Consider the following 21,025-nt stretch of genomic DNA (forward strand, 5'->3'; position numbering starts at 1 on the left):
CCAGGGATTGAACCCGGGCCCTGGCAGTGAAAACGTGCCGAGTCCTAACCACTGGACCACCAGGGAATTCCCTCTTTATTGTTTTTTTAGAGTTTGTCTACCCTTAGTTGTTTTTTTTTTTAATTGAAATATAGTAGAGTTACAATTTTGTGTTAATTTCAGGTGTACAGCAAAACGATTCAGTTATACATACATATATATCAATTTTTTTTCAGATTCTTTTCCCTTATAGGTTATTACCTGGCTTACATTATATTTCTAGGAGACAGAGCTGCTCTAGATGTTTTAACGATGAGCCCTCAATGCTGTTTTCAACCATAAAAAAATCATTACACGGACAAAGAACTGTAGCGACTTCCACTGTTGAGATTTAACGTTCCAATTAAGTGGAGGCTATAAATGAGATTAATGGGAAAAATAAAGGCAAACCCTGGCCTGGGTGTTGATGAAGTTAGAGGGTAACATGCCAACTTCTCCTTCCTCTTTGTCCTTAAATGCACTCCCTGCCTTTGTGTAGCGTTTCTTTTCTAAGGAAAGGGGGTAAGGTTCTGTAGTTCGCCCAGTCAGAACTTCTGGTCTCCCTTTTCCTGGTCCCCTTCCTGCCCTTCCTTCTCAGGGATTCACATCCCTTTACCCTCCATATCACCCATCTTTTCTGGAGAAACACAGGATAGAAATTTAACTCTAAAGCAGGCAACCTTTCTTTGTAAAGGGTCAGAGTAAATAATTTAGGCCTTGTGGCCATAGTCTCTGAGGCAACCCTTCAATTCTGCAGTCGTAGAGTGAAAATAGCCACAGACAATGTGTAAACAAATGCGCTGGGCTGTGTTCCAATAAAATTCGATTTATGGATACTGAGATTAGAATTTCATATAATTTTCCCATGTCATGAAATAGTCTTCTTTTGATTTTTTCCTAACTCTTTCAAAATGTAAAATCCATTGTAGACTCAAGGGCCATACGAAAACAGCCTGGTAAGGATTGGCCCTCGGGTCCTGGTTTGCTGACCCCTCCCTAAAGTATAAGTGAAGACTCAGTGTAATGAGCTATCCTTTGGGGAATACTGGGGCCAGAAAGATCTTTTCATTCCTTCACCATACAGCTCAGTCCCAGCCAATTGTAAGTACTCAGTACTCTACCTGAGTGACTGAAATTTCAGGAGCCCTGTCAAGGTCGGGAGGTTAAACACTGTGGATCATCCGAGGACCTGGATGGCTGGAGGGACTTCTGTGCAGTAATCACTCTCAGCGACAGTTCCCTGCTCGGAGTCCTGTACTCTAAAGGGCCTGCTTTGGCCCTGGTCTGGCTTTAACCTCCCCAAGGGATGAAGAATCTACAGGGCAATGGAGACATGCCCATTTGGAGACTCACCCCTTCCTCCATGCTTCAGGTATTGGGACCCCATAACTCCCTGCCCAGATGAACTCAAGTCCACTTTTATGCTGGTGTGGCCTCTACCCTGGGCCCATTCTCCTGTGCAGAGACCACACTGCCAATGTGCTCACACTTGGGCCAAGGGATGGCCAAGCGGCTGCTGTTTGCACAGGGTGCAGTGGAGCTTGGAAGCACGGACTAGGGCTGTGTGTGTTGCGGTGAGCAGGGGCAGGGGCTGGGCCTGGGATGGAGGGCCAGTGGTGGCTTCTTCTGTCTGGCTGTGTTAGGCATAGAATTTTAAATGTAAACCTGACTAGGTAATTATGATGGTATATTTGTCATGGCAGCAGGATAAGCGATATTTTAATCAAGAGTTTGTTAGGTTGACTTATAACTTAAATATTTAGACATATAGTCTTTGGGCCTCCATTTATATCCTCACGCTAAACTCTGCAAATGTTAGGGTAGGCCTGCTTCCACAGTTGAGTTAACTTTGCAATGGAGGTGGAGGGTGGGTGGGAGTCAGTGGTGTGGTAAAGCTGACTTGTACTGGCTGCTGAGAGCCCATTGGTGCCTCTATTCCCAACTCCATGTTCAGTGACGCCACGTTGGTAGCTTGAAGTTGGTCAAGGTAGGAGTATTTACGCCATGGAAATGGCAATGCCATGAATCAGAGTTTTTGGCTTTTTTGTTTGTTTTGAGAACTGGTTGCTAAGCATTTACCAGCACACCACACGCCGTGTAACTGGCCATTGTTTGTGACAGAGGCTAGCTTGTCCCCTCCTTGCCCCGTAGAGAGTCCTCATTTACTACATGAAGAGAGAAGACCCGGAGAGATTTTCAAGGGACACGTTCAGCAGAAAAGTGTGATGGAAGCTTACTGAATCATTCACTCATTTGTAAGAATTTCTGAAATAAACCAAGTTCCTGGTTGTCCCGAGCCACATGCTTGCATAACGCCAAGCTCTGATCCTTAGGGCAGCATTTGTATAGAGAGACCCCACTTTAGACTGGGGCTGCTGATTTTGATCAGCTCTAGCAAGACATGAACATTCCCAGCCTCATACCTTGTGTTTGCAGAATACCTCTCAATTCAGATAAGCATGTAACGTTTTCATGGTGAGAATTCAGATGCACATGGTGAATCCCTAGATTCCTTTCCCTGAAAGTACTAGTAGTAGCAAAAGCTATGGATTTCTCCTCTTGTTTTCCATGCCTGCCCTCTGATGGTGAATTGAGAGAAATACAGGTAATTCCCATGAATGCCGTAGATTCTGGAAGACAGGTTTGCAAACGCAGCTACCTGCTGGGCCAGTGTAGAAGAATGAAGATGGCAGGGTGTGAGAAGAATGGGGAGTTGTGGGGTGTATTGGAGAATTCAGGGCCCGTCTAAAAGGGAATGACCCTACTGACTCAGGGAGGAAGGCTACTCCTAAGATTATGCGTCTAGACAGAGGTCATAGCCTAGGAGCCTACAGATAGATGTCTTCTGTTTGGCCTTCACAGTGTAGATCCATGCAGTGTTTCAAAATAGTTGCGTACATTAAATTTTTTTTATTTCCAGAATTTTGGTAAATATCTGAATATTTGGGGTTAAAATCAAAAGCAAATGGGGACCAGTCTTGAAGTTTCCCTGAGCAGACAAAACCAGCTTAGTCATTAATTTAGCTTAATTACCAGTTACCATGAAGACACTGCCTTCTCACTATATGAGCTGTTTTGTAACGTTGTACCCTTGAAACTCATTCCAGGTTTGGCTTGAGGGCTCCCAGTTTGCAAACTGTCTTTTTGATGTTGTGCACAATATATATATATATATTTTTTTTACTAATTACTACTTCTGTGATTCATAGGTTTTGTTTTGGCTGTTTCTGAACCTTTAACATGGGCAACCCCAAGTTCACACTGCCACATGGCAATAATTGGGTGATATAAAAACTATTAGAGAAATTTTGAAAATGGCAACTGACATTCAAGAGCAAGTTACTGTAATTTTCCCAAAGCAAGAATTATCTCTACAACATCCCTGACGGACATGGCCATATGTTTTATGCTTTAGGAATTCCAGAAATAGGGAATCCATTATTTTTCATTTGCTTTTAATTTTTTATTATAAGACATTTCATACAAACAAAACCACGTGCGTGCGTGCACACACACACACACACACACACACACACTATAAGGTATGTAGTATAATAAAATAAACAGCCTCCTCTCCACCATCTATCTTAAGAAATAGAACATTACCAATGCTTTTGAAAGCTACCTGTGTTCTATCTCTGTTGAATCCTCTCTCTCCCCACTGAGGGTAAATACCATTTGTTTTCCTTACCATTCCCTTGCTAAACTTAGTTATTCTGAGAATAATTCTAATAATTTGTTTATTGTCACTTTGGGTTTTTCTAGCTAGAGAATCATTTCATTTGAGAAAATTAACTGTTATTTGTTCTTTTCCAATCCTTGTATCTCATTTCTTTTTCTTGAATTTTTGTACTGATTAGGTTCTCTGATTCAGCAGTGCTGAGAAGTGGTAATAGTAGGGGCATCCTTGTTTTATTCCTGATTTTTTTAAATGTTTGTTTCATTGTTAACTATAATGTTTGCTGTAGGTTTTGATAGGCACACTTAGTTAAGTAAATTCCCTTCTATTCCTAATTTGCTAAGAATAGCAATTATGAATGGTTGTTGACCGTGATCAAATGAACTTTTTCTGCAACTATTAAGGTGATAATGTTTATCTTTAACTTTTTATTATGTAATGTACACAAAATTAGAGAGAATGTTACAATGAATCCTCATGACCCATCATCCAAATTCAACAGTGATCAATTTCCTGCCATTCTTGTACCATCTCCTCCCCCACTTTTTTTGTTTTTTTGGGTATTTGAAAGTAATTCCCAGGCATCATGTAATTTAATCTGTAAGTACAGTAATGTGTACCTCTAACAGATAAGGACTTTTTTTTAAAAATCTATTTTATTTTTTTATTTTTGGCTGTGCTGGGTCTTCGTTTCTGTGCGAGGGCTTTCTCTAGTTGTGGCAAGCGGGGGCCACTCTTCATCACGGTGTGCAGACCTCTCACTATCGCGGCCTCTCCTGTTGCGGAGCACAGGCTCCAGATACGCAGGCTCAGTAGTTGTGGCTCACGGGCCTAGTTGCTCCGCGGCATGTGGGATCCTCCCAGACCAGGGCTCGAACCAGTGTCCCCTGCATTGGCAGGCAGATTCTCAACCACTGCGCCACCAGATAAGCCGCCTGGCAGGAGTTCTTTAGACCCAACCAAGTTGTCAATCACTTGCTGCGCAGTCTTAATTTGGATGTTTGGTGGTCGTCTGGGTGGATCTTTTCAAGTCCAAAGAGAGCAATAGGAGAATGAGAAAGACTGAGGGGGAAAAGCCTTGGCCTCAGTGTGCTTCTTCACGGCCAGAGAACTGGTCTCTGGCAGATCCTGCAGGCGACGTCAGCTGCCCCTTAACGGGCTACTTGAATCTCCATGGCTCAGGGTAAGTCCCAGCCACCCTTCAGAGGGGAGCCAAAGCCCAATAGGCGGATCGAGATTATGGCCTTTGAGGCCCCGCATTGGGTGCCAGGAAAGATGTTGCAGGAAAGAGAGTGGGGTGCGAGAGGATGGTCACATCCCAAGTCATGTCTGAGTCCCTGGGATGGCCGCCAAGTGTGGGGTCTTGGCTTCATGCAGGCAAGAATTCAAGAGCAAGACATAGTAAAGTGAAAGAAGGTTTATTCAGGGAGATACACACTCCATAGACAGAGTGTGGGCCATCTTGGAAGACAAGAGGCCCGGATAAGGACTTTTAAGAAGCACAGCCACAATACCCATGATTACTCCCCCACCCCATAATAATAATTCTTTAATATCATCTAATATCCAGTGTGAGTTCAGTTTTTCCTGATTTTCCACATTATTGTAATTTTTTTTGTTGGTTTATTTGAACCACGATGCAAAAAGGTGCACACATTTCATTTCGTTAGTGTGTTTCTTAAATCTCTTTTAGGCTGTAAATTTTTTCTCTTCTTTTTAAAAATGCTATTTATTTGGTGAAGAAACTAATTCATTTGTACTATAGGGTGTCTTGCCTTCTGTATTTATCTGATTTAATTTTGAACTGTTATTTACATGTTATTCCATCCCTTGTGTTTCTGAAAACTAATAATTAGAAGCAGAGACTTGATTAGAGTTAGGATCTTCCTTTTCTTTTTAAAAAATGTTTAAAATTTTAAAATATTTATTTAGCAAAATTTCTCTATAGGTGGTGCTGTGTACTTCCTATTTCGTCACATCAGGAGATACATAATATCCGATTGTCTCACTTTTAGTGATCTTAATACTAATCAACTTGTTCAGGTGGCATCAGCCTAACCCATCTATTACAGTCTCCCATTCACCTTTCACACCATGCTTTTGGTAGCCATTGTTGATCATTATCGCTATGATTTCATTAGAGATTGCAAAATAATCATTTTCTAAGTCATTAACTCTTCCTACATTTATCATTTGTGATTTTTCTGTAAAGAAGAATTTAATCAATTATTTGTTTACCGTGAAAAAGAGTCTGAATGGGAAAGGCAAGATAAATGCTGGATTCTTTTTAAGTGTCAATTTCAGAATGAGTTGACATCCTAGCAACCTCCAGAGACATCCAATGATGGCTTTATAAAATTATCATTACAAATCAATGTATTTTTATGTATTTGTTGTGTGGTTTTTTTTATAATATTGTTTTCTCTTTTTTTTAAACCCCACATTTGTTTATTTATTTATTTTTGGCTGTTTTGGGTCTTTGTTTCTGTGCGAGGGCTTTCTCTAGTTGTGGCAAGCGGGGGCCACTCTTCATCACGGTGCGCGGGCCTCTCACTATCATGGCCTCTCTTGTTGCGGAACACAGGCTCCAGACGCGCAGGCTCAGTAGTTGTGGCTCACGGGCCTAGTTGCTCCACGGCATGTGGGATCTTCCCAGACCAGGGCTCGAACCCGTGTCCCCTGCATTAGCAGGCAGATTCTCAACCACTGCACCACCAGGGAAGCCCTATTGGTTGTGTTTTTTAAAGTATACTTTTATATATTTGGTGTTTCAATCTATTGAAATAATAATTGTTATTTTTTAATTGAAGTATAGTTGAATTACAATATTGTGTTAGTTTTAGGTACACAGCAAAGTGATTCAGTTATACATATGCATATGCATATTTTTTTCAGATTATTTTCCATTGTAGGTAATATTATAAGATATTGAATATAATTCCCTGGGCTATACAGTAAATCCTTGTTGCTTATCTGTTTTATATATAGTGGTGTGTATATGTTAATCCCAAACCCCTGATTTATCCCTCCCCTCATCACTTTCCCCCTTGGTAACCATAAGTTTGTTTTCTATGTCTGTGAGTCTGTTTTGTATGTATTGATAGATTCATTTGTATTAGTTTTTAGATTCCACATATTAGTGATATCATATTTGTCTTTCTCTGTCTGACTTCACTAAGTATACTGTTCTCTAGGTCCATCCATGTTGCTGCAAATGGCAGTATTTCATTCTTCATTATTATTTTCAGTGCTTAAATTTTCCCATCTTTGGCCAGCAGGAGCGTCTTCAAGCTGTCCCAGTGTACTACTGAGATGCCCCCAGTAGCCTTTGACATGTTCCTTGATTTCTGTTACGACAAGATGTACCAGGATCTTTTTGTATATTTCCTTCCCCAGATGTGGCAAAATTTGTCCAAAGAGCCCTGGTTCCTTTTAAAGGGTAATAATATTTATGCACCGTAATCTTGGGGTTAGGGGTGTATTTATTGATTCTACTCTTTTCAGAATAACCATACCAATATTACAACAGACAACAGGACCGTTGAATGCAGCTTTGATTCCTTTTGATCTTTTGTTTTTTAACCCTGTGATCTATCCTACTAGGGTGTACAGTCAAAATACTGTGTTTAAAGTCACTTGAGGGACTTCCCTGGGGGTCCAGTGGTTAAGACTCCGCACTCCCAAGGCAGGGGGCCCAGGTTCCATCGCTGGTCCGGGAACTAGATCCCACATGCACGTCACAGCTAAGAGCCTGCCTGCCGCAACAAAGATCCCAAGTGCAGCAATTAAGACCCGGCGCAGGCAAATAAATAAATATTTTAAAAAAAAAAGAAAGGAAGAAAAGAAAGGATCACACCTGAAACTTACATGATATTGTAAGTCAACTATACTTCAATAAAAATAAATAAATAAATAAAATAAAGTCACTTGAAATAATTCTGTGTAGTTATGCTACCAAACTGACAAAGAATTAGATTATTTTGTTTGTTTTAGTTTTAATTTTTAGGGGTTGCTTTTTATTTTTTGATTCAATTTTGTGTTTTATTTATGCAAAATATTTATATGATTCCAAAGTCAAACCATTGTTAAAAAAGAAAATCCAACTGAGTAAATTTTGAAGATCTTATAGGCTTTATTCAGTGATTCATGAATCAGGCAGCATCCCATCTAGCAGATAGAAAGGAGCTCCAAGAAGCTGTACAAAATGAAAGACTTATAGGCAGAAGGGAGCAGGAACAAGGAAGTTACACTAGTCAAAAAAGTGGGTTGGTTATTGCAGGGTTACTTTCCTTTAGGGGATGACAGGGGTCTGTCAGGCAGATTACCTAACTAGTGCTGAATAGGCAATTTCTGATTGACTGGTTTAAGATGCTATTTCTGGTAGAGTCAAACTCGTAATTAAGTTAAGTCTTGGTTTGGTGACATGGAGCTTAGCATAAGCAACCCTATTTTAGTCCTGTTTTCTTCGTTTTAATACCGTAATACAAAGTACATTCAGGGAACTTTAGCTTCTACCTTATCCCAGCCCATCTGTTCTCTTCCTCCCCTTTTATATGACCGTTAATTATTAGGTTTTGGTTTATCTGTTCTTTGCTGCAATGACTTTTGACACTAACCACCAAGAGTTAGGCCAGACTTCATGGGTTAAGAGCACAGTGCTCCACAGACTAGCCTCACTTCAGACACCAGCCAAAGCTAGGGGGTTTCCAGGGATCCCCCACTTCTGAATAACTGGCTATAGATTTGGGGGTTCTCACGACCCAAACAGGTTTGATAATTTGCTAGTGACTCACAAAGCTCAGGAAAGTTCTGTAGTTGCAATTATGGTTTTATTATCGCAAAAGGGATACAAGTCAGAACCAGTCAGAAGAAGAGATGCGTAGGGTGAGGTCTGGGAGGGTCCCCAGTGGGAAGCTTGCTGTGTCCTCTCCCTGTGGCATCAGGACAAGTCACCCTCCCAGCACACTGATGTCTACTGATATGCATAGAGTGTTGTCAACCAGGGAAGCTCACTCGAGGTATCAATACATTTTATTGGTTTTTTATTGGGATTTCATTATGTAGGCATGATTAGTTGAATTATTAGCCATATGATTGAATTCAATCTCTAGTCCCCCCTCCCTGGAGATCTGGTTGCTATCACCTGGTACAAAGCCTCAACCCTCTAATCACATGGTTATTCTTTCTGGGTAGCCAGCCCCCATACTGAGTCATTTCCTTAGATAAACTACCTAGTGGCCCACTGTGAGGGAGGAAAACATTTTCGTCTACCCTTCTAGGTTCTTCTGACTTGTGTAAGAATTAAATGGACAATGAGGTGGATTAACAGGAGAAAATCAGACAAAAGTTTAATAACAGGTATACCTGAGAGAGACCCAAGAAAACAGAGTAACTCACCAAAGCCCTCACCTTAAATACCATCTTCAGCTAAAGACAAAAGAGGATGTTAGGGGTAGTAGTTTGGGACCTCAAAGGGGAGAAAGGGAATTCACATGGATATGGAAAAGCAAATGTTTGGTAAACAAATGTTTGCTGGGCCCTGCAGAGACAATGGGACACGGAGTGGACTCTGATCTCTGGGTCTTGCTGGGTCTCCCCCATCACAGCTAGCCCATATTCTTTGTAAATATTTCTGGCGATGGCTCTATTCCGGGAACAGGCCCTTTATCCAAATTCCTTCAGGCAGTTCAAAGGGTGGTGACAAGACAAACTTCCTGAGTCTTCTGTTTTTTAAAAACAATCAGCCAAATTAATCCTCATGCCCAAGAGACATATTTTGGGGCAACAAAGTTTGCTCCCCTACGCCACCATGAGTCATGTTAGCATAAGCTCTGGGGTGGTCTGAAGAGCCGTCATGAATAACAAAGACATTCCTAGCACTCAGGAAATTCTCAGGGTTTAGAGACTGACTCCCAGGAATGGGAGACAATGGCCAGCCAGACCCTTGATTATATAGGAATTGCTTATTCAGTTTTGAATATGTAAATTGTATTTTTTCTTTAATGTGTAAGTTTAATTGAGTACATTAATGCCTTTTCTAACATTAAGCATACTTTGAATTCCTAGGATAAACTCAACTTGGTAATGAATATATTTTTCATGGATTGCTGGATTCAGTTCGCCCATATTTTATTTATGATTTTTTATCTATGTTAACCTTGATTAGTTTATCAGTGTATGCTTTTAAAAACGTTTTTAATTGGGATATAATTGATTTACAATGTTGGTTAGTTTCAGGTATACAGCAAAGTGAATCTGTTATACATATACATATATCCACTCTTTTTTAGATTCTTTTCCCTTATAGGCCATTACAGAGTATTGAGTAGAGTTCCCTGTGCTATACTGTAGGTCCTTATTAGTTATCTGTTTTATATATAGTAGTGTGTATATGTCAGTCCCAGTCTTCCAATTTATCCCTACATCCCCCTTACCTCCCAGTAACCGTAAGTTTATTTTCTACATCTGTAACTCTATTTTGGTTTTGTAGATAAGTTCATTTGTAGCCTTTTTTTAGATTCCACATATAAGTGATATCATATGATATTTGTCTTTGTCTGACTTACTTCATTTATATGAGAATCTCTAGGTCCATCCATGTTGCTGCAAATGGCATTCTTTTGTTCTTTTTTATGGCTGAGTAATATTCCATTGTATCTATGTACCACATCTTCTTTATCCATTCCTCTGTGGATGGACATTTAGGTTGCTTCCATGTCCTGGCTATTGTGAATAGTGCTTCAATGAACATTGGGGTGCATGTATCTTTTCCACTTATGGTTTCCTCCAGATATATGCCCAGGAGTGGGATTGCTGGATCATACGGTAGCTCTATTTTTAGTTTTTTAAGGAACCTCCATACTGTTCTCCATAGTGGCTGTACCAGTTTGCATTCCCACCAATAGTGTAGGAGGGTTCCCTTTCCTCCACACCCTCTCCAGCATTTATTGTTTGTAGACTTTTTGATGATGGCCATTCTGACCAGTGTGAGGTGATACCTCATTGTAGTTTTAATAATTAGGGATGTTGAGCATCTTTTCATGTGCTTTTTAACCATCTGTATGTCTTCTTTGGAGAAATGTCTATTTAGATCTTCTGCCCACTTTTTTTTGGTGGCTTATTTTTACTTATGAAGATATTTTTATCCAATGCCAAAGAGGCTTGTAGACAATTTTAACAGCCAAGTGTCCAAAATGCAGTGATATATGCACAGAGAAACTAGGCAGGGGGAGGTTTTTAGGAAAACCCAGACACTTGGCTGTGAGCACAGGGAAAGCAGAGGCCTGAGTCTTTGTGCAGTTTCCTAGTAGTAAATGTTGTTTGTCGGATCGGTTTTTCTTTCCAACACTGTGACAGGAGCTTAAGGATGGAGGACACCACTGACCTCAGGGGAAACAAAAACAGGCCTCATTTTCCAGGACCGGAAGACCCACCATGTCTCTCCCGGGGGCCTCTCCCAGGGCCTCGCTTCAGCCTGGTCCTCAAGGTGGGTAGAGAGACTACAGGTGTGATGGGGGATCACCTGAAAGGCAGCTTCTTGGGGAAATCCTTTTAAAGAAGCGTGTGTCATAGCCCAGGGGTTCCAGTAACATCCGCCCAGTTCAGAACATCTCCGCTGGCTGGGCCTCTTAGGAGGAAAGGGATGGAGGAAGGCATGAAAATGCCTCAGCGGACTTTCCATCAGGACGTGGACCCTCCAGGGCGGCTGCACCTGCACGAGCTCTGAGACCCCGTTCCTGGAGAACAGCCCTTCTGGGGGAAAACTTGAGAAATGTGGTCCTCATGCCTAGCTCACCCTGTAGTGGAGCTGGGTGCGTGGGGCTCAGAGAGGAGCAGAGGTTGTTCCAGCGTCGCTCAGACGGTGGATGGGACGCCGAGGGCTCCTGTGCAGCCTCCGTCCCTGGGGCCCTTGTTGCTTCGGACAGGAAGATGGTTTGACTTCTGCAGAACCTGCCATTAGGTCATCTGGTCCAGGACTTTCCAAAATGGAGGACAGTGAGCTCCTGGTGGCCTGGGTCCTGGTGGCCTCGTCCAGCAAGCAGGACAGCTATGCCAGCTCACAGCCTGGAGCCAGGCCTGGGGCCGAAGCCTCATTTCCATGCCCCACATGCCGGGCCTCCGCCATAGCACCGGCGTCCCCAGGCCTCCCGGGGCCTCGGTCGGTGGCCTCGCCCCTTCCGGCTCTTCTACCCATTTTTTGATTGGGTTGTTTGTTATTTTCATATTGAGCTGTATGAGCTATTTGTATATTTTGGAGATTAATCCCTTGTCAGTTGCTTCATTTGCAAATATTTTCTCCCATTCTGAGGGTTTTCTTTTCATTTTGTTTATGTTTCCTTTGCTGTGCAAAAGCTTTTAAGTTTAATTAGGTCCTATTTGTTTACTTTTGCTTTTATTTTCATTATTCTAGGAGGTGGATAGAAAAAGATCTTGCTGTGATTTATGTCAGAGAGTGTTCTTCCTATGTTTTCCTCTAAAAGTTTTATAGTATCCAGCCTTACGTTTAGGTCTTTAATCTATTTTGAGTTAATTTTTGTGTGTGGTGTTAGGGTGTGTTCTAATTTCATTCTTTTACGTGTAGCTGTCCAGTTTTCCCAGCACCACTTATTGAAGAGACTGTCTTTTCTCCATTGTATATTCTTGCCTCCTTTGTCATAGATTAGGTGACCATAAGTGCATGGGTTTATCTCTGGACTTTTTATCCTGTTCCATTGATCTAGATTTCTGTTTTTGTGCCAGTACCATATTGTTTTGATGACTGTAGCTTTCTAGTATAGTCTGAAGCCAGGGAGCCTGATTCCTCCAACTCCGTTTTTCTTTCTCAGGATTGCTTTGTCTATTCATGGTCTTTTGTATCAATGTGTGCTTTTGATGTCAAGGTTATAATAGCTTCAAAGAATAAAAATGGGAGTTTGAAATATTTGTTCCTTGAAAGGTTGGTGGAACTCACCCGTAAATCCATCTAGTCTGGCTGGTGTTTAACTGTGGAGAAAATTTTAAACTACTGCCTGAGTTTCTTTAATGATTATAAATCTATTTAAATTTTCAGCTGAGTCAGTTTTATCAGGTTAGATTTTTCTGGAAATTTATTCATTTATTTATATTTAAAATTTTACTGGTATAATATTGTTCACAATACTTTCTTATTCCTTTATTCTTAAAGTTTAAATTTTTATTTTGAAATAAGTTCAAACCTACAGAAACATTGTAAGAAATATACTAAAGAACTATATTCTTTACTTAGATTTTCCCACTGTTAATATTTTGCCATATTTGCTATATCATTCCCCCTACCCCTGTGTTAAAAAACAAAATTCAACTGAGTAATTTTGAAGATCTAATTGACTTTATTCAATGGTTCGTGAATTGGGCAGCATCTCATCTAGTAAACAGAAGGGCACTCTGAGGGGCTGTACAGAATAGAAGGTTTTTACAAGTAGAAGGAGGAGGGGGGCAACGAGGCTATTAACAAAAGAAAACAGAGGATTGTTTCAGGCCAGGTCACCTTCTTTGTGGGGAAGGGCGAGGGTCTGTCATACATTTTACCTCTGCTTCTTTGGAGGACTAGAGGGGTAACACAGGACAGATTACCTCATTGGTGCTGACCAGAAAAAATCCCAGACTGGCGGATTAAGACAACATCCTTGGGGAAGGTCAAAACCACAGTTAGGTCAGGTATTAAATCTAGATTTGATATCATGAGCTTTAGCACAAGTGATGCCATTTTAGTCCTGTGGTTTTCTCTTTAACACACTCTCTCTCTATTTTTTCTTTTTTTCTCCTGAATCATTTGAGACTAAGTTGCAGATAATCATGCCTCTTCGTAGGTTAGTACTTCAGTATTTATTTTCTAAGAATAAGGGTACTCTCTTACATAACTACAGGGAACTTAATGAATTCAGGAAATTTAATATTTAGCAGACAGACAATCTGGCATTATCTAATATACAGTTCATATTCCACTTATGCTAGTTGTCCCAATAATGTCTTCTATAGTGAAGGGGTACAGAGTCTGTCACCCCCAAATACACCTTTTTGGCATAAAGATCATTTTAAGCTGATTATTTTTAAGAAACAGCAGACATAGGAAAGCTCTGAAAACTGAGTAGCATTTACCCTTTTGTAAGAGACACTTACAGTGATAAGGGAAATCTCGATTTGTAAGGGCATCTCCCTGTCTTTACCAGGAAGAGAAGGGTGACTCTAAATCTCAGGAAACTTACCAATGGAGAAAGCAACGATGTAAATCTGTATAACAACTTTATTCTTGTCTACTGTGCTTTCTTCCTGGTCACCCCCCATATCTAGCCTCTCCCCTCCCCTGCCCCAATATCTTCTTTTGTCTGTAGCTAGAGATTTAAGATGGTGGCTTGGGCCATTTCTCTGGGGAGTTACTCAGTTTTCCTGGATGTCTCCCATGTATACAGGAGGTACACATGTTATTAAACTTCTGTTTTTGCCTGTTATTAATCTGTCTCTTATTACAGAGGGTCTTAGCCAAGAACCTAGGAGGGTAGAGAGGAAAATATTTTTTCCTCCCTAGCGTTACTTTTTACTGGTTCATGACCCAGTTCAAGGTTACACGTATTTGTCATTGCTCTTAGATTTAAGAGTTCCTCAGAGATTCCTTGGCCCTTTTTTTTTTTTTATTTTAAATATTTATTTATTTACTTGGCTGCATCAGGTCTTAGTTGCGGCAGGCAGGCTTTTAGTTGCGTACGCGGGATCTAGTTCCCTGACCTGGGATGGAACCCCGGGCCCGCTGCATTGGGAGCACGGAGCCTTATCCACTGGACCACCAGGGAAGTCCCTCCTTGGTCCTCTGTGACATTTACATTTTGGAGAGGACAGGATGGTTGTTCTGTACAAGTCTCTCATGTTGAACTTGTCTCACGTTCCTCATGGTTAGATGTGAGTTATGCATTTCCTTGTAGGAGCACTGCAAAATATTGTTTGCTTCTCAGTGCATAAGTCGTCATCACAAGTCAGGTGATGATGATTTGTTATGTCAACTTTGATCACTTGGTTAAGGTGATGTCCAACAGTTTTCTCCACTGTAAAGTTACTATGTTACTTTCTGTATTAAATAAGTAATTTAGGGAGGTACTTTGAAATGATGGAACTATCCTATTCCTTATCAAACTTTCACACATGAGTTTTAGCATCCATTATTGATTCTTGCCTGCATCAATCATTATGATGATGGTTGCAAAACAGTAATTTTTCTAGCACCTTCATTCCTTTTTTTTTTTAACATCTTTATTGGAGTATAATTGCTTTACAATGGTGTGTTAGTTTCTGCTTTATAACAAAGTGAATCAGTTATACATATACATATGTTCCCATATCTCTTCCCTCTTGCGTCTCCCTCCCTCCCACCCTCCCTATCCCACCCCTCTAGGTGGTCACAAAGCACCGAGCTGATCTCTCTGTGCTATGCGGCTGCTTCCCACTATATCTATTTTATGTTGGGTAGTGTGTATATGTCCGTGCCACTCTCGGTTTGTCACAGCTTACCCTTCCCCCTCCCCGTATCCTCAAGTCCATTCTCTAGTAGGTCTGTGTCTTTATTTATTGGTTGACATTCTCTTTTTTTTTTTTTTTTTTTTTTTTTGCGGTACGTGGGCCTCTCGCTGTTGTGGCCTCTCCCGTTGCGGAGCACAGGCTCCGGACGCGCAGGCTCAGCGGCCATGGCTCACGGGCCCAGCCACTCCGCGCATGTGGGATCTTCCTAGACCGGGGCACGAACCTGCATCCCCTGCATCGGCAGGAGGACTCTCAACCACTGCGCCACCAGGGAAGCCCTTGTCTTCTTTTTAATTTGCAATATTGTTTATTTGTTCTTTCTCCTTTACTGGTCCAATATTGCCAGAATTTTGTGTATTTTATTAGACTTTTCAAAGAACCAACTTTTTGATTTGTTGACTGCCTTAGGTTTGATCGCCCCAGAAGCGGACAATCTGTGGCTTTCAGATAATGGTGCTGGCCAACTTAAGACCATCCCATAATTAGAATATGTATCTTTTCTAGTAAAGATGAATTGTTGCCTCCTCCAGGGTAGAAGAGATCTAAGATAATGAACTTGACACCAAATGGCTGCTTATGTCCTTGAGAGATTGTACCATATTGGGGGTGCAGCATTGCTCTGTACAGCTGATGGTCAGGCACTCAGCAGCAGTGGTAGCTAGATCAGCCTTGGTGAGAGGCAGCCCATCATGTCAAGCTACCATGACTAATCCATTCATTCATGGAACTTTTTGCAAGATTGAGGTGGCTCAGGCTCACTGGCATTCACTGGATGAGTCGTCCTATCCATCTGCTTATTCAGTGCTTCTGTTGCTGCCACTCACACTTTCTGGAGAACATTGATGTGGGCCAGAAAGATCCACACACTGCGTGCCCATTCCATACTCCATCCACATGCCTCGTCCATCCTCAGACATCCTTGTTTCCAGTCTTCCAATCTTGATCCTTCCAAGCCCTTGACCAAGCAGACGAACCATTTGCCATTACCTGGAAGTCTGTGTGTATCATTACTTCAGGCCATCACTTCCCCCACACAAAGTGCATGACCGATTTACTTTAAACACTGCCCACTGGGAGGCTTTTTCCTCACCACGCTTTTTCAGGGCCATTCTCTGTAGCAGCAGCCCATTTTTAATTGACACCAACATATTTTGCTGACCTAACTACTATCAGACCTTTTATTTTTTTCTTCCTCTGTCAGCTGGCTGTAGAGAGATCCCCAGGGGCCACTGATATGGGTTGATGGTAAGGCATCAGGGCGAGAGTTGCAGGGTATGTTGGACCTGGACCACCTCTTCATACTGTTTTCTTATTTCCTCCATACCTGCTTGAGCCTCATCCCAAATGTATTATTTTCATTGTGTGACAGATTGCAATTTTGCCTGTCTCAGCTTATGATTTGGTGGGTCTGACAACTGCCCCAGTTGATGATGTTCTATGGTCAGACCTTCAGTTTCCCCCAGGGTCCCGTACTGAGCCAGAAGCTGTCTTTTGAATGGCCCTGCTCCAGAACCTTAGGGGTCTGGGCTGCAACTCTCATCCAGGGTCTTGCCAGAGACTCCATAGAGTGCCCTTAACTACCACAGATGCCTCTAGCGTCACTGGACCTGCCAGACCATATGCACGAGCATTAGGGCTGCTTGTACTACAGTCTGAGTCCACCGCAAATCTCCCTCTTGCTCTGGCCCCACTCAGAACTGGCAGCCTTCCACGTTACCTGCAAGGTGTTCAGGCAGTATTGTGTTTCTTTCTTAGAGGCAGGTGGCACCAAGTGCAATAACTTGTCCTTTATTTTGGAGAGCATATTTGGCATATTCTAGACCATGGACTCCAAAAAACATCACTAGATAGGTAGGGTTCCCAACCTTTGTTAGGGTTTATCTGCCACTCCCTGGCATAAATGCTTATTTCCAGGATGTTCCGAGTACTTGTCACTTCCTAGTCTCCATGTCCAAATAATGTGAAATCATCAGTATAGTGGACCAACCTTGGAATGTGAGGATGTTCAAGATTCCTTCAAGTTATATTGTGACAGAGCAGGAGAGTTAATACAGCCCAAGAGCAAGGCAGTAAATGTGCTGTCCATTCCAGGTGAATGGGAAGTGATTTGGTCATCCTTCCTGATGGGGCCAGATCAGTAGACGCATTCCAAGTACCAGAGGCTGTGTTCATCTGTTCTGTCAATAATAAAGATACCGTATCTGGCATAGAAGCTGCAAATGTGGCTACCTGTAGTTCAGTTTATAGTAGTCTACCATCACCTTCTATTATCCATCCGGTTTCGCAGGGATTACAGTTAATTAAAAGGGGTATATGTATCTTTAAGTCTTTGAGAATGGCACTAATCTCTGTCATTCTGCCTGGCATTTTGGGGCCTGGTCTCAGTGTCACCTCACAACTTGTATATAATAACACTGTAAAGGTCTGGGTAGTTTGCTCGCTCCAGTGTACAGCTACTCTGATAAATGGCTGGAGGTCCCTTTGGGGGAAGAATTGGGAGAAATGCTACTATACTTTGTGAAAATTAATAAAAGGGAACCTCAACTAAACGTGGAGTTGGGAAGGCCTGGAGAGGGAGCTCTCATGCCCTATCATGCCCATTGTCCGTTACCCCAAACAGGGCGACTTCAGTTACTGACCCCAACAGGAAGATTGGTACCTTGCACGACCAAGCAGGTAGTGCAACTACCTTACTCCCACAGTAAGAGAAGGGAAGACTTCTTTCTTGCCCAGCAGCAAGCCCCAATGGAAGACGCCACAGTTCAGCCAATGAGACGCCGTACTCACCTGGACTTTTACTTTCCTCCACTGAACTTTCATTTTTCTCCCCCTTACTGATGACTTCTTTTCCTTGTCCCAAAAGCCTGTTATGTGTAACTCCTTGGAGCACCTCTCTGTTTGCCAGATGAGACATTGCCTGATTCATGAGTCATTTAATAAAGCCAGTTAGATCTTCAAATTTACTCAGTGAAATTTTGTTTTTTAACAACCTGTTGTGCAGACTTGTATGGGATCTGGTCTCCCCTTTTATAGACAGCCTCTGGGTTTGAGAAGCATCTGCCTTCTGCTAACTGGCTCTTGTTTTGGTTATACAGTCATCCGTTGGTACCTGCAAGGGATTGGTTCCAGGACCCATGTGGATAACAAAATCCATGGATACCCAAGGCCCTCCAGTCAGCCTTTCATATCTGTAGATTTTGCATCCATGGAAAGGGAGGGTTGACTGTGTGAGTGAGTCACAGATCCTTGTTATTCGTGGTTTTCTTACTTTGTTACTTACTGTAACAAAGCCCAAAATTAATTACTTATCTCTCCTCCTAAACTTACTTTAACATTAATCACTTTCATTCCGCTTCTGTCTAATTTTGTTTGGTATTTTAAATCTGTTTTGTATTATTATGTTAACCCCACAAATTATACATTATTTTTCTTTTATATAATTGATACTTATTTGGATTTACTCATATATTTTTAAATTTCTTTGCTCACCATTTCTTCCAGCATATCAGACCTTCCTTCTGGGATCACTTTCCTTTTTTTTTGGATATTTATTTATTTATTATTTATTTAACTTTCCTTCTTTGTAAAGTGCATTGTTTGGAAATATTTTTGTGAAGGTCTATTGGGAATGAATTTTCACCGTTTTTATTTGTCTGACAACACCTTCACTGCCTTTTTTTCTTTTCATGAGCTTTTATATTGAATGATAACATAGAGACAGTGAAGTGCACAGTATTAAGTATAGAGCTCGATGAATTGTTTCCAGGGGAAGACACCCATCCAGCTCCCCAGAAGCCTCTCTCCCATACTCTTCCTCTGTTACCCCCCCCAAAGGTAACCACTTTTCTCACTTCTATCACCATCTGTTCTTAAATTTTATATAAATGGAATCATACATTAGATACTGTTTTGTTTCTGGTCTCCTTCTTTAAACATTATGTCTGAGAATCACCCTTGTCATGTGTAGCAGTGGTTCATTCTCTCTTTCTATTCTTTTATTCTTTGTCCCCTGAACATTCAGCTGTTTCTCTTGAGTTGCTATTTTACTCAAGTTGGTCAATGCCCGTCTTCGTTTTTTTTTTTGGCCTTGTCGCACAGCTTTCGGGATCTTAGTTCCCCCGACCAGGGATCGAACCCGGGCCCACAGCAGTGAAAGCGTGGAGTCCTAACCACTGGACCACCAGGGAAGTCCTGGTCAACGCCCATCTTAAAACATGGCTGCAGGCTCCACATGTGGTCTGACTAACCCAGAGAAGAGGGAGGTACTTTGTTTTCTTGGGAGGAGGAGTCAGGAGGCAGCGGGAGTCGGGCAGCCTAGGCTCCAATTACAGCGATGCGACAGAGTGAGTTACTTAACTTTACTGAGCCTCAGCTCCCTGGTTTATAAAATCGAAACTACAAGGTATCTGTTTTATGAATCCCAATGTCCTCAGTGCCTGGCATTGTGTCCGACACATAGTAGGTGCTCAGTAAGTGCTAGTTGACTATATGAATGAATAAACCTACTTTGCAGGGGTTGTGAGGTTTAGAAAAAATACATGTCAAGTGCCCAACAGAGGAGCTAGGGCACTGGAGGTACTCAACCAAAGGCAGATATTCTTATCAAAAAATGATTGCCTAGGCCAAGGTGCTCGTGGCTTTCTACATTTTCCAGGATGAGAAAGAGTATAAACCATCACTTTGGGTTCAATTACTCAGTCACAGTTGCCATACTTCAGATGCTCAGTAGCCACAGGTAACCGGTAGCTGGCATTTCAGACAGTGCTCATCTAGAACATTCCATCATTGCATGAAGTTCTGTAACATCGTTGCATGAAGTTCTGTTGGATAGAACTGGCCTAGAGTCCATGGTGGCAGAAAGCAATTTGATAGAGTGTGGGCAGAACCATAAATTAGGAGGCTGAAATACAAATGTGACATGACAAGCTTCTGAACTTCAGAAAATGGAGAGGAAGGACAGGTCCTTGGGACATGTTGGACGAAGAATGGACAGGACTTTGTGGCAGGGTGAGGAAGGCAGATAGCACACAGGCTCTGGAGCTTGGCGGGGTTGAAATCCTGGCTCTTAACATCTCCCAGCCCAGTTTCTCATCTGTAAAATGGGAGTAATAGTATCTACCTCACAAGGTGGTTGAAAGCATTAAATTAGGGTGAATGGATTAAGTAGAAAGGCTCAGCACAGGGAGAGTCATAAGTAGGGCACAATAGATGGTAGTTATACTGATATTAAGGTTCTAGTTTCGGGGCTGGGGGAAGAGGTGTTGATTGACAGAAACATCTCTCACTGCACATTTCCTTTCAGGACTCTATCCCCTTCTCCCAGAAACTCTGGTGTCCTCTTTCTCCAGAGGCCCCAGTGCTATAGATCTCTGTATGGTCTCCCTGGCAAGGTCCCAATCATTGGACTCTTGTCCTGTCATTATCAAACTTCCCTGTCTTGGGTTACACTCCCACATCTGCAAGATGACTTAAGATAATGAAGTCAAGTTTTAGGTTGGAAAAGACCAAAATGGTCATGTGTCTCCCCCTCTCCCGTAAATCTGATGTTTGAAGCCATTCTACTGTAAGATTATCCACCATAATTCTAATAGTAACGTCCATACTGGAAGGTCTTCTGTTTGCTAGGACTGTGCCAGCCACTTTATGCGAGTTGTTTGTCACATGGCCACATATTGTCCCATTTTCCCAGAGGAGGACACTGGAGTTCAGTGAGATGCAGAGACTCTCTTGTTACCCCCTCAGAGAGTAAGACATTGAAGATGTCTTCAGTTTGGTCATTCCTCTGTTGGTTGTTTTGCTGTT

At 41.9% G+C, this 21,025-nt stretch overlaps 1 long non-coding RNA gene across 2 annotated transcripts in view; it reads left to right on the top strand.

The window, feature by feature from the left end:
* LOC137224767 (uncharacterized) overlaps positions 1–21,025 on the top strand; it is a 78,677-nt gene that overhangs the window by 43,210 nt on the left and 14,442 nt on the right. The window contains exon 3 of one of the 2 annotated variants that reach the window (XR_010943499.1): positions 11,054–11,183. The exons of the other annotated variant lie outside the window; for it this stretch is intronic. This is a non-coding gene — a long non-coding RNA (uncharacterized lncRNA). The remainder of the gene's footprint in view (positions 1–11,053; positions 11,184–21,025) is intronic. 2 annotated transcript variants of the gene reach the window in all.

Source organism: Pseudorca crassidens, chromosome 5 (assembly GCF_039906515.1).
Source record: "Pseudorca crassidens isolate mPseCra1 chromosome 5, mPseCra1.hap1, whole genome shotgun sequence".
In the NCBI taxonomy this organism is placed as follows: Eukaryota; Metazoa; Chordata; class Mammalia; order Artiodactyla; family Delphinidae; genus Pseudorca; species Pseudorca crassidens.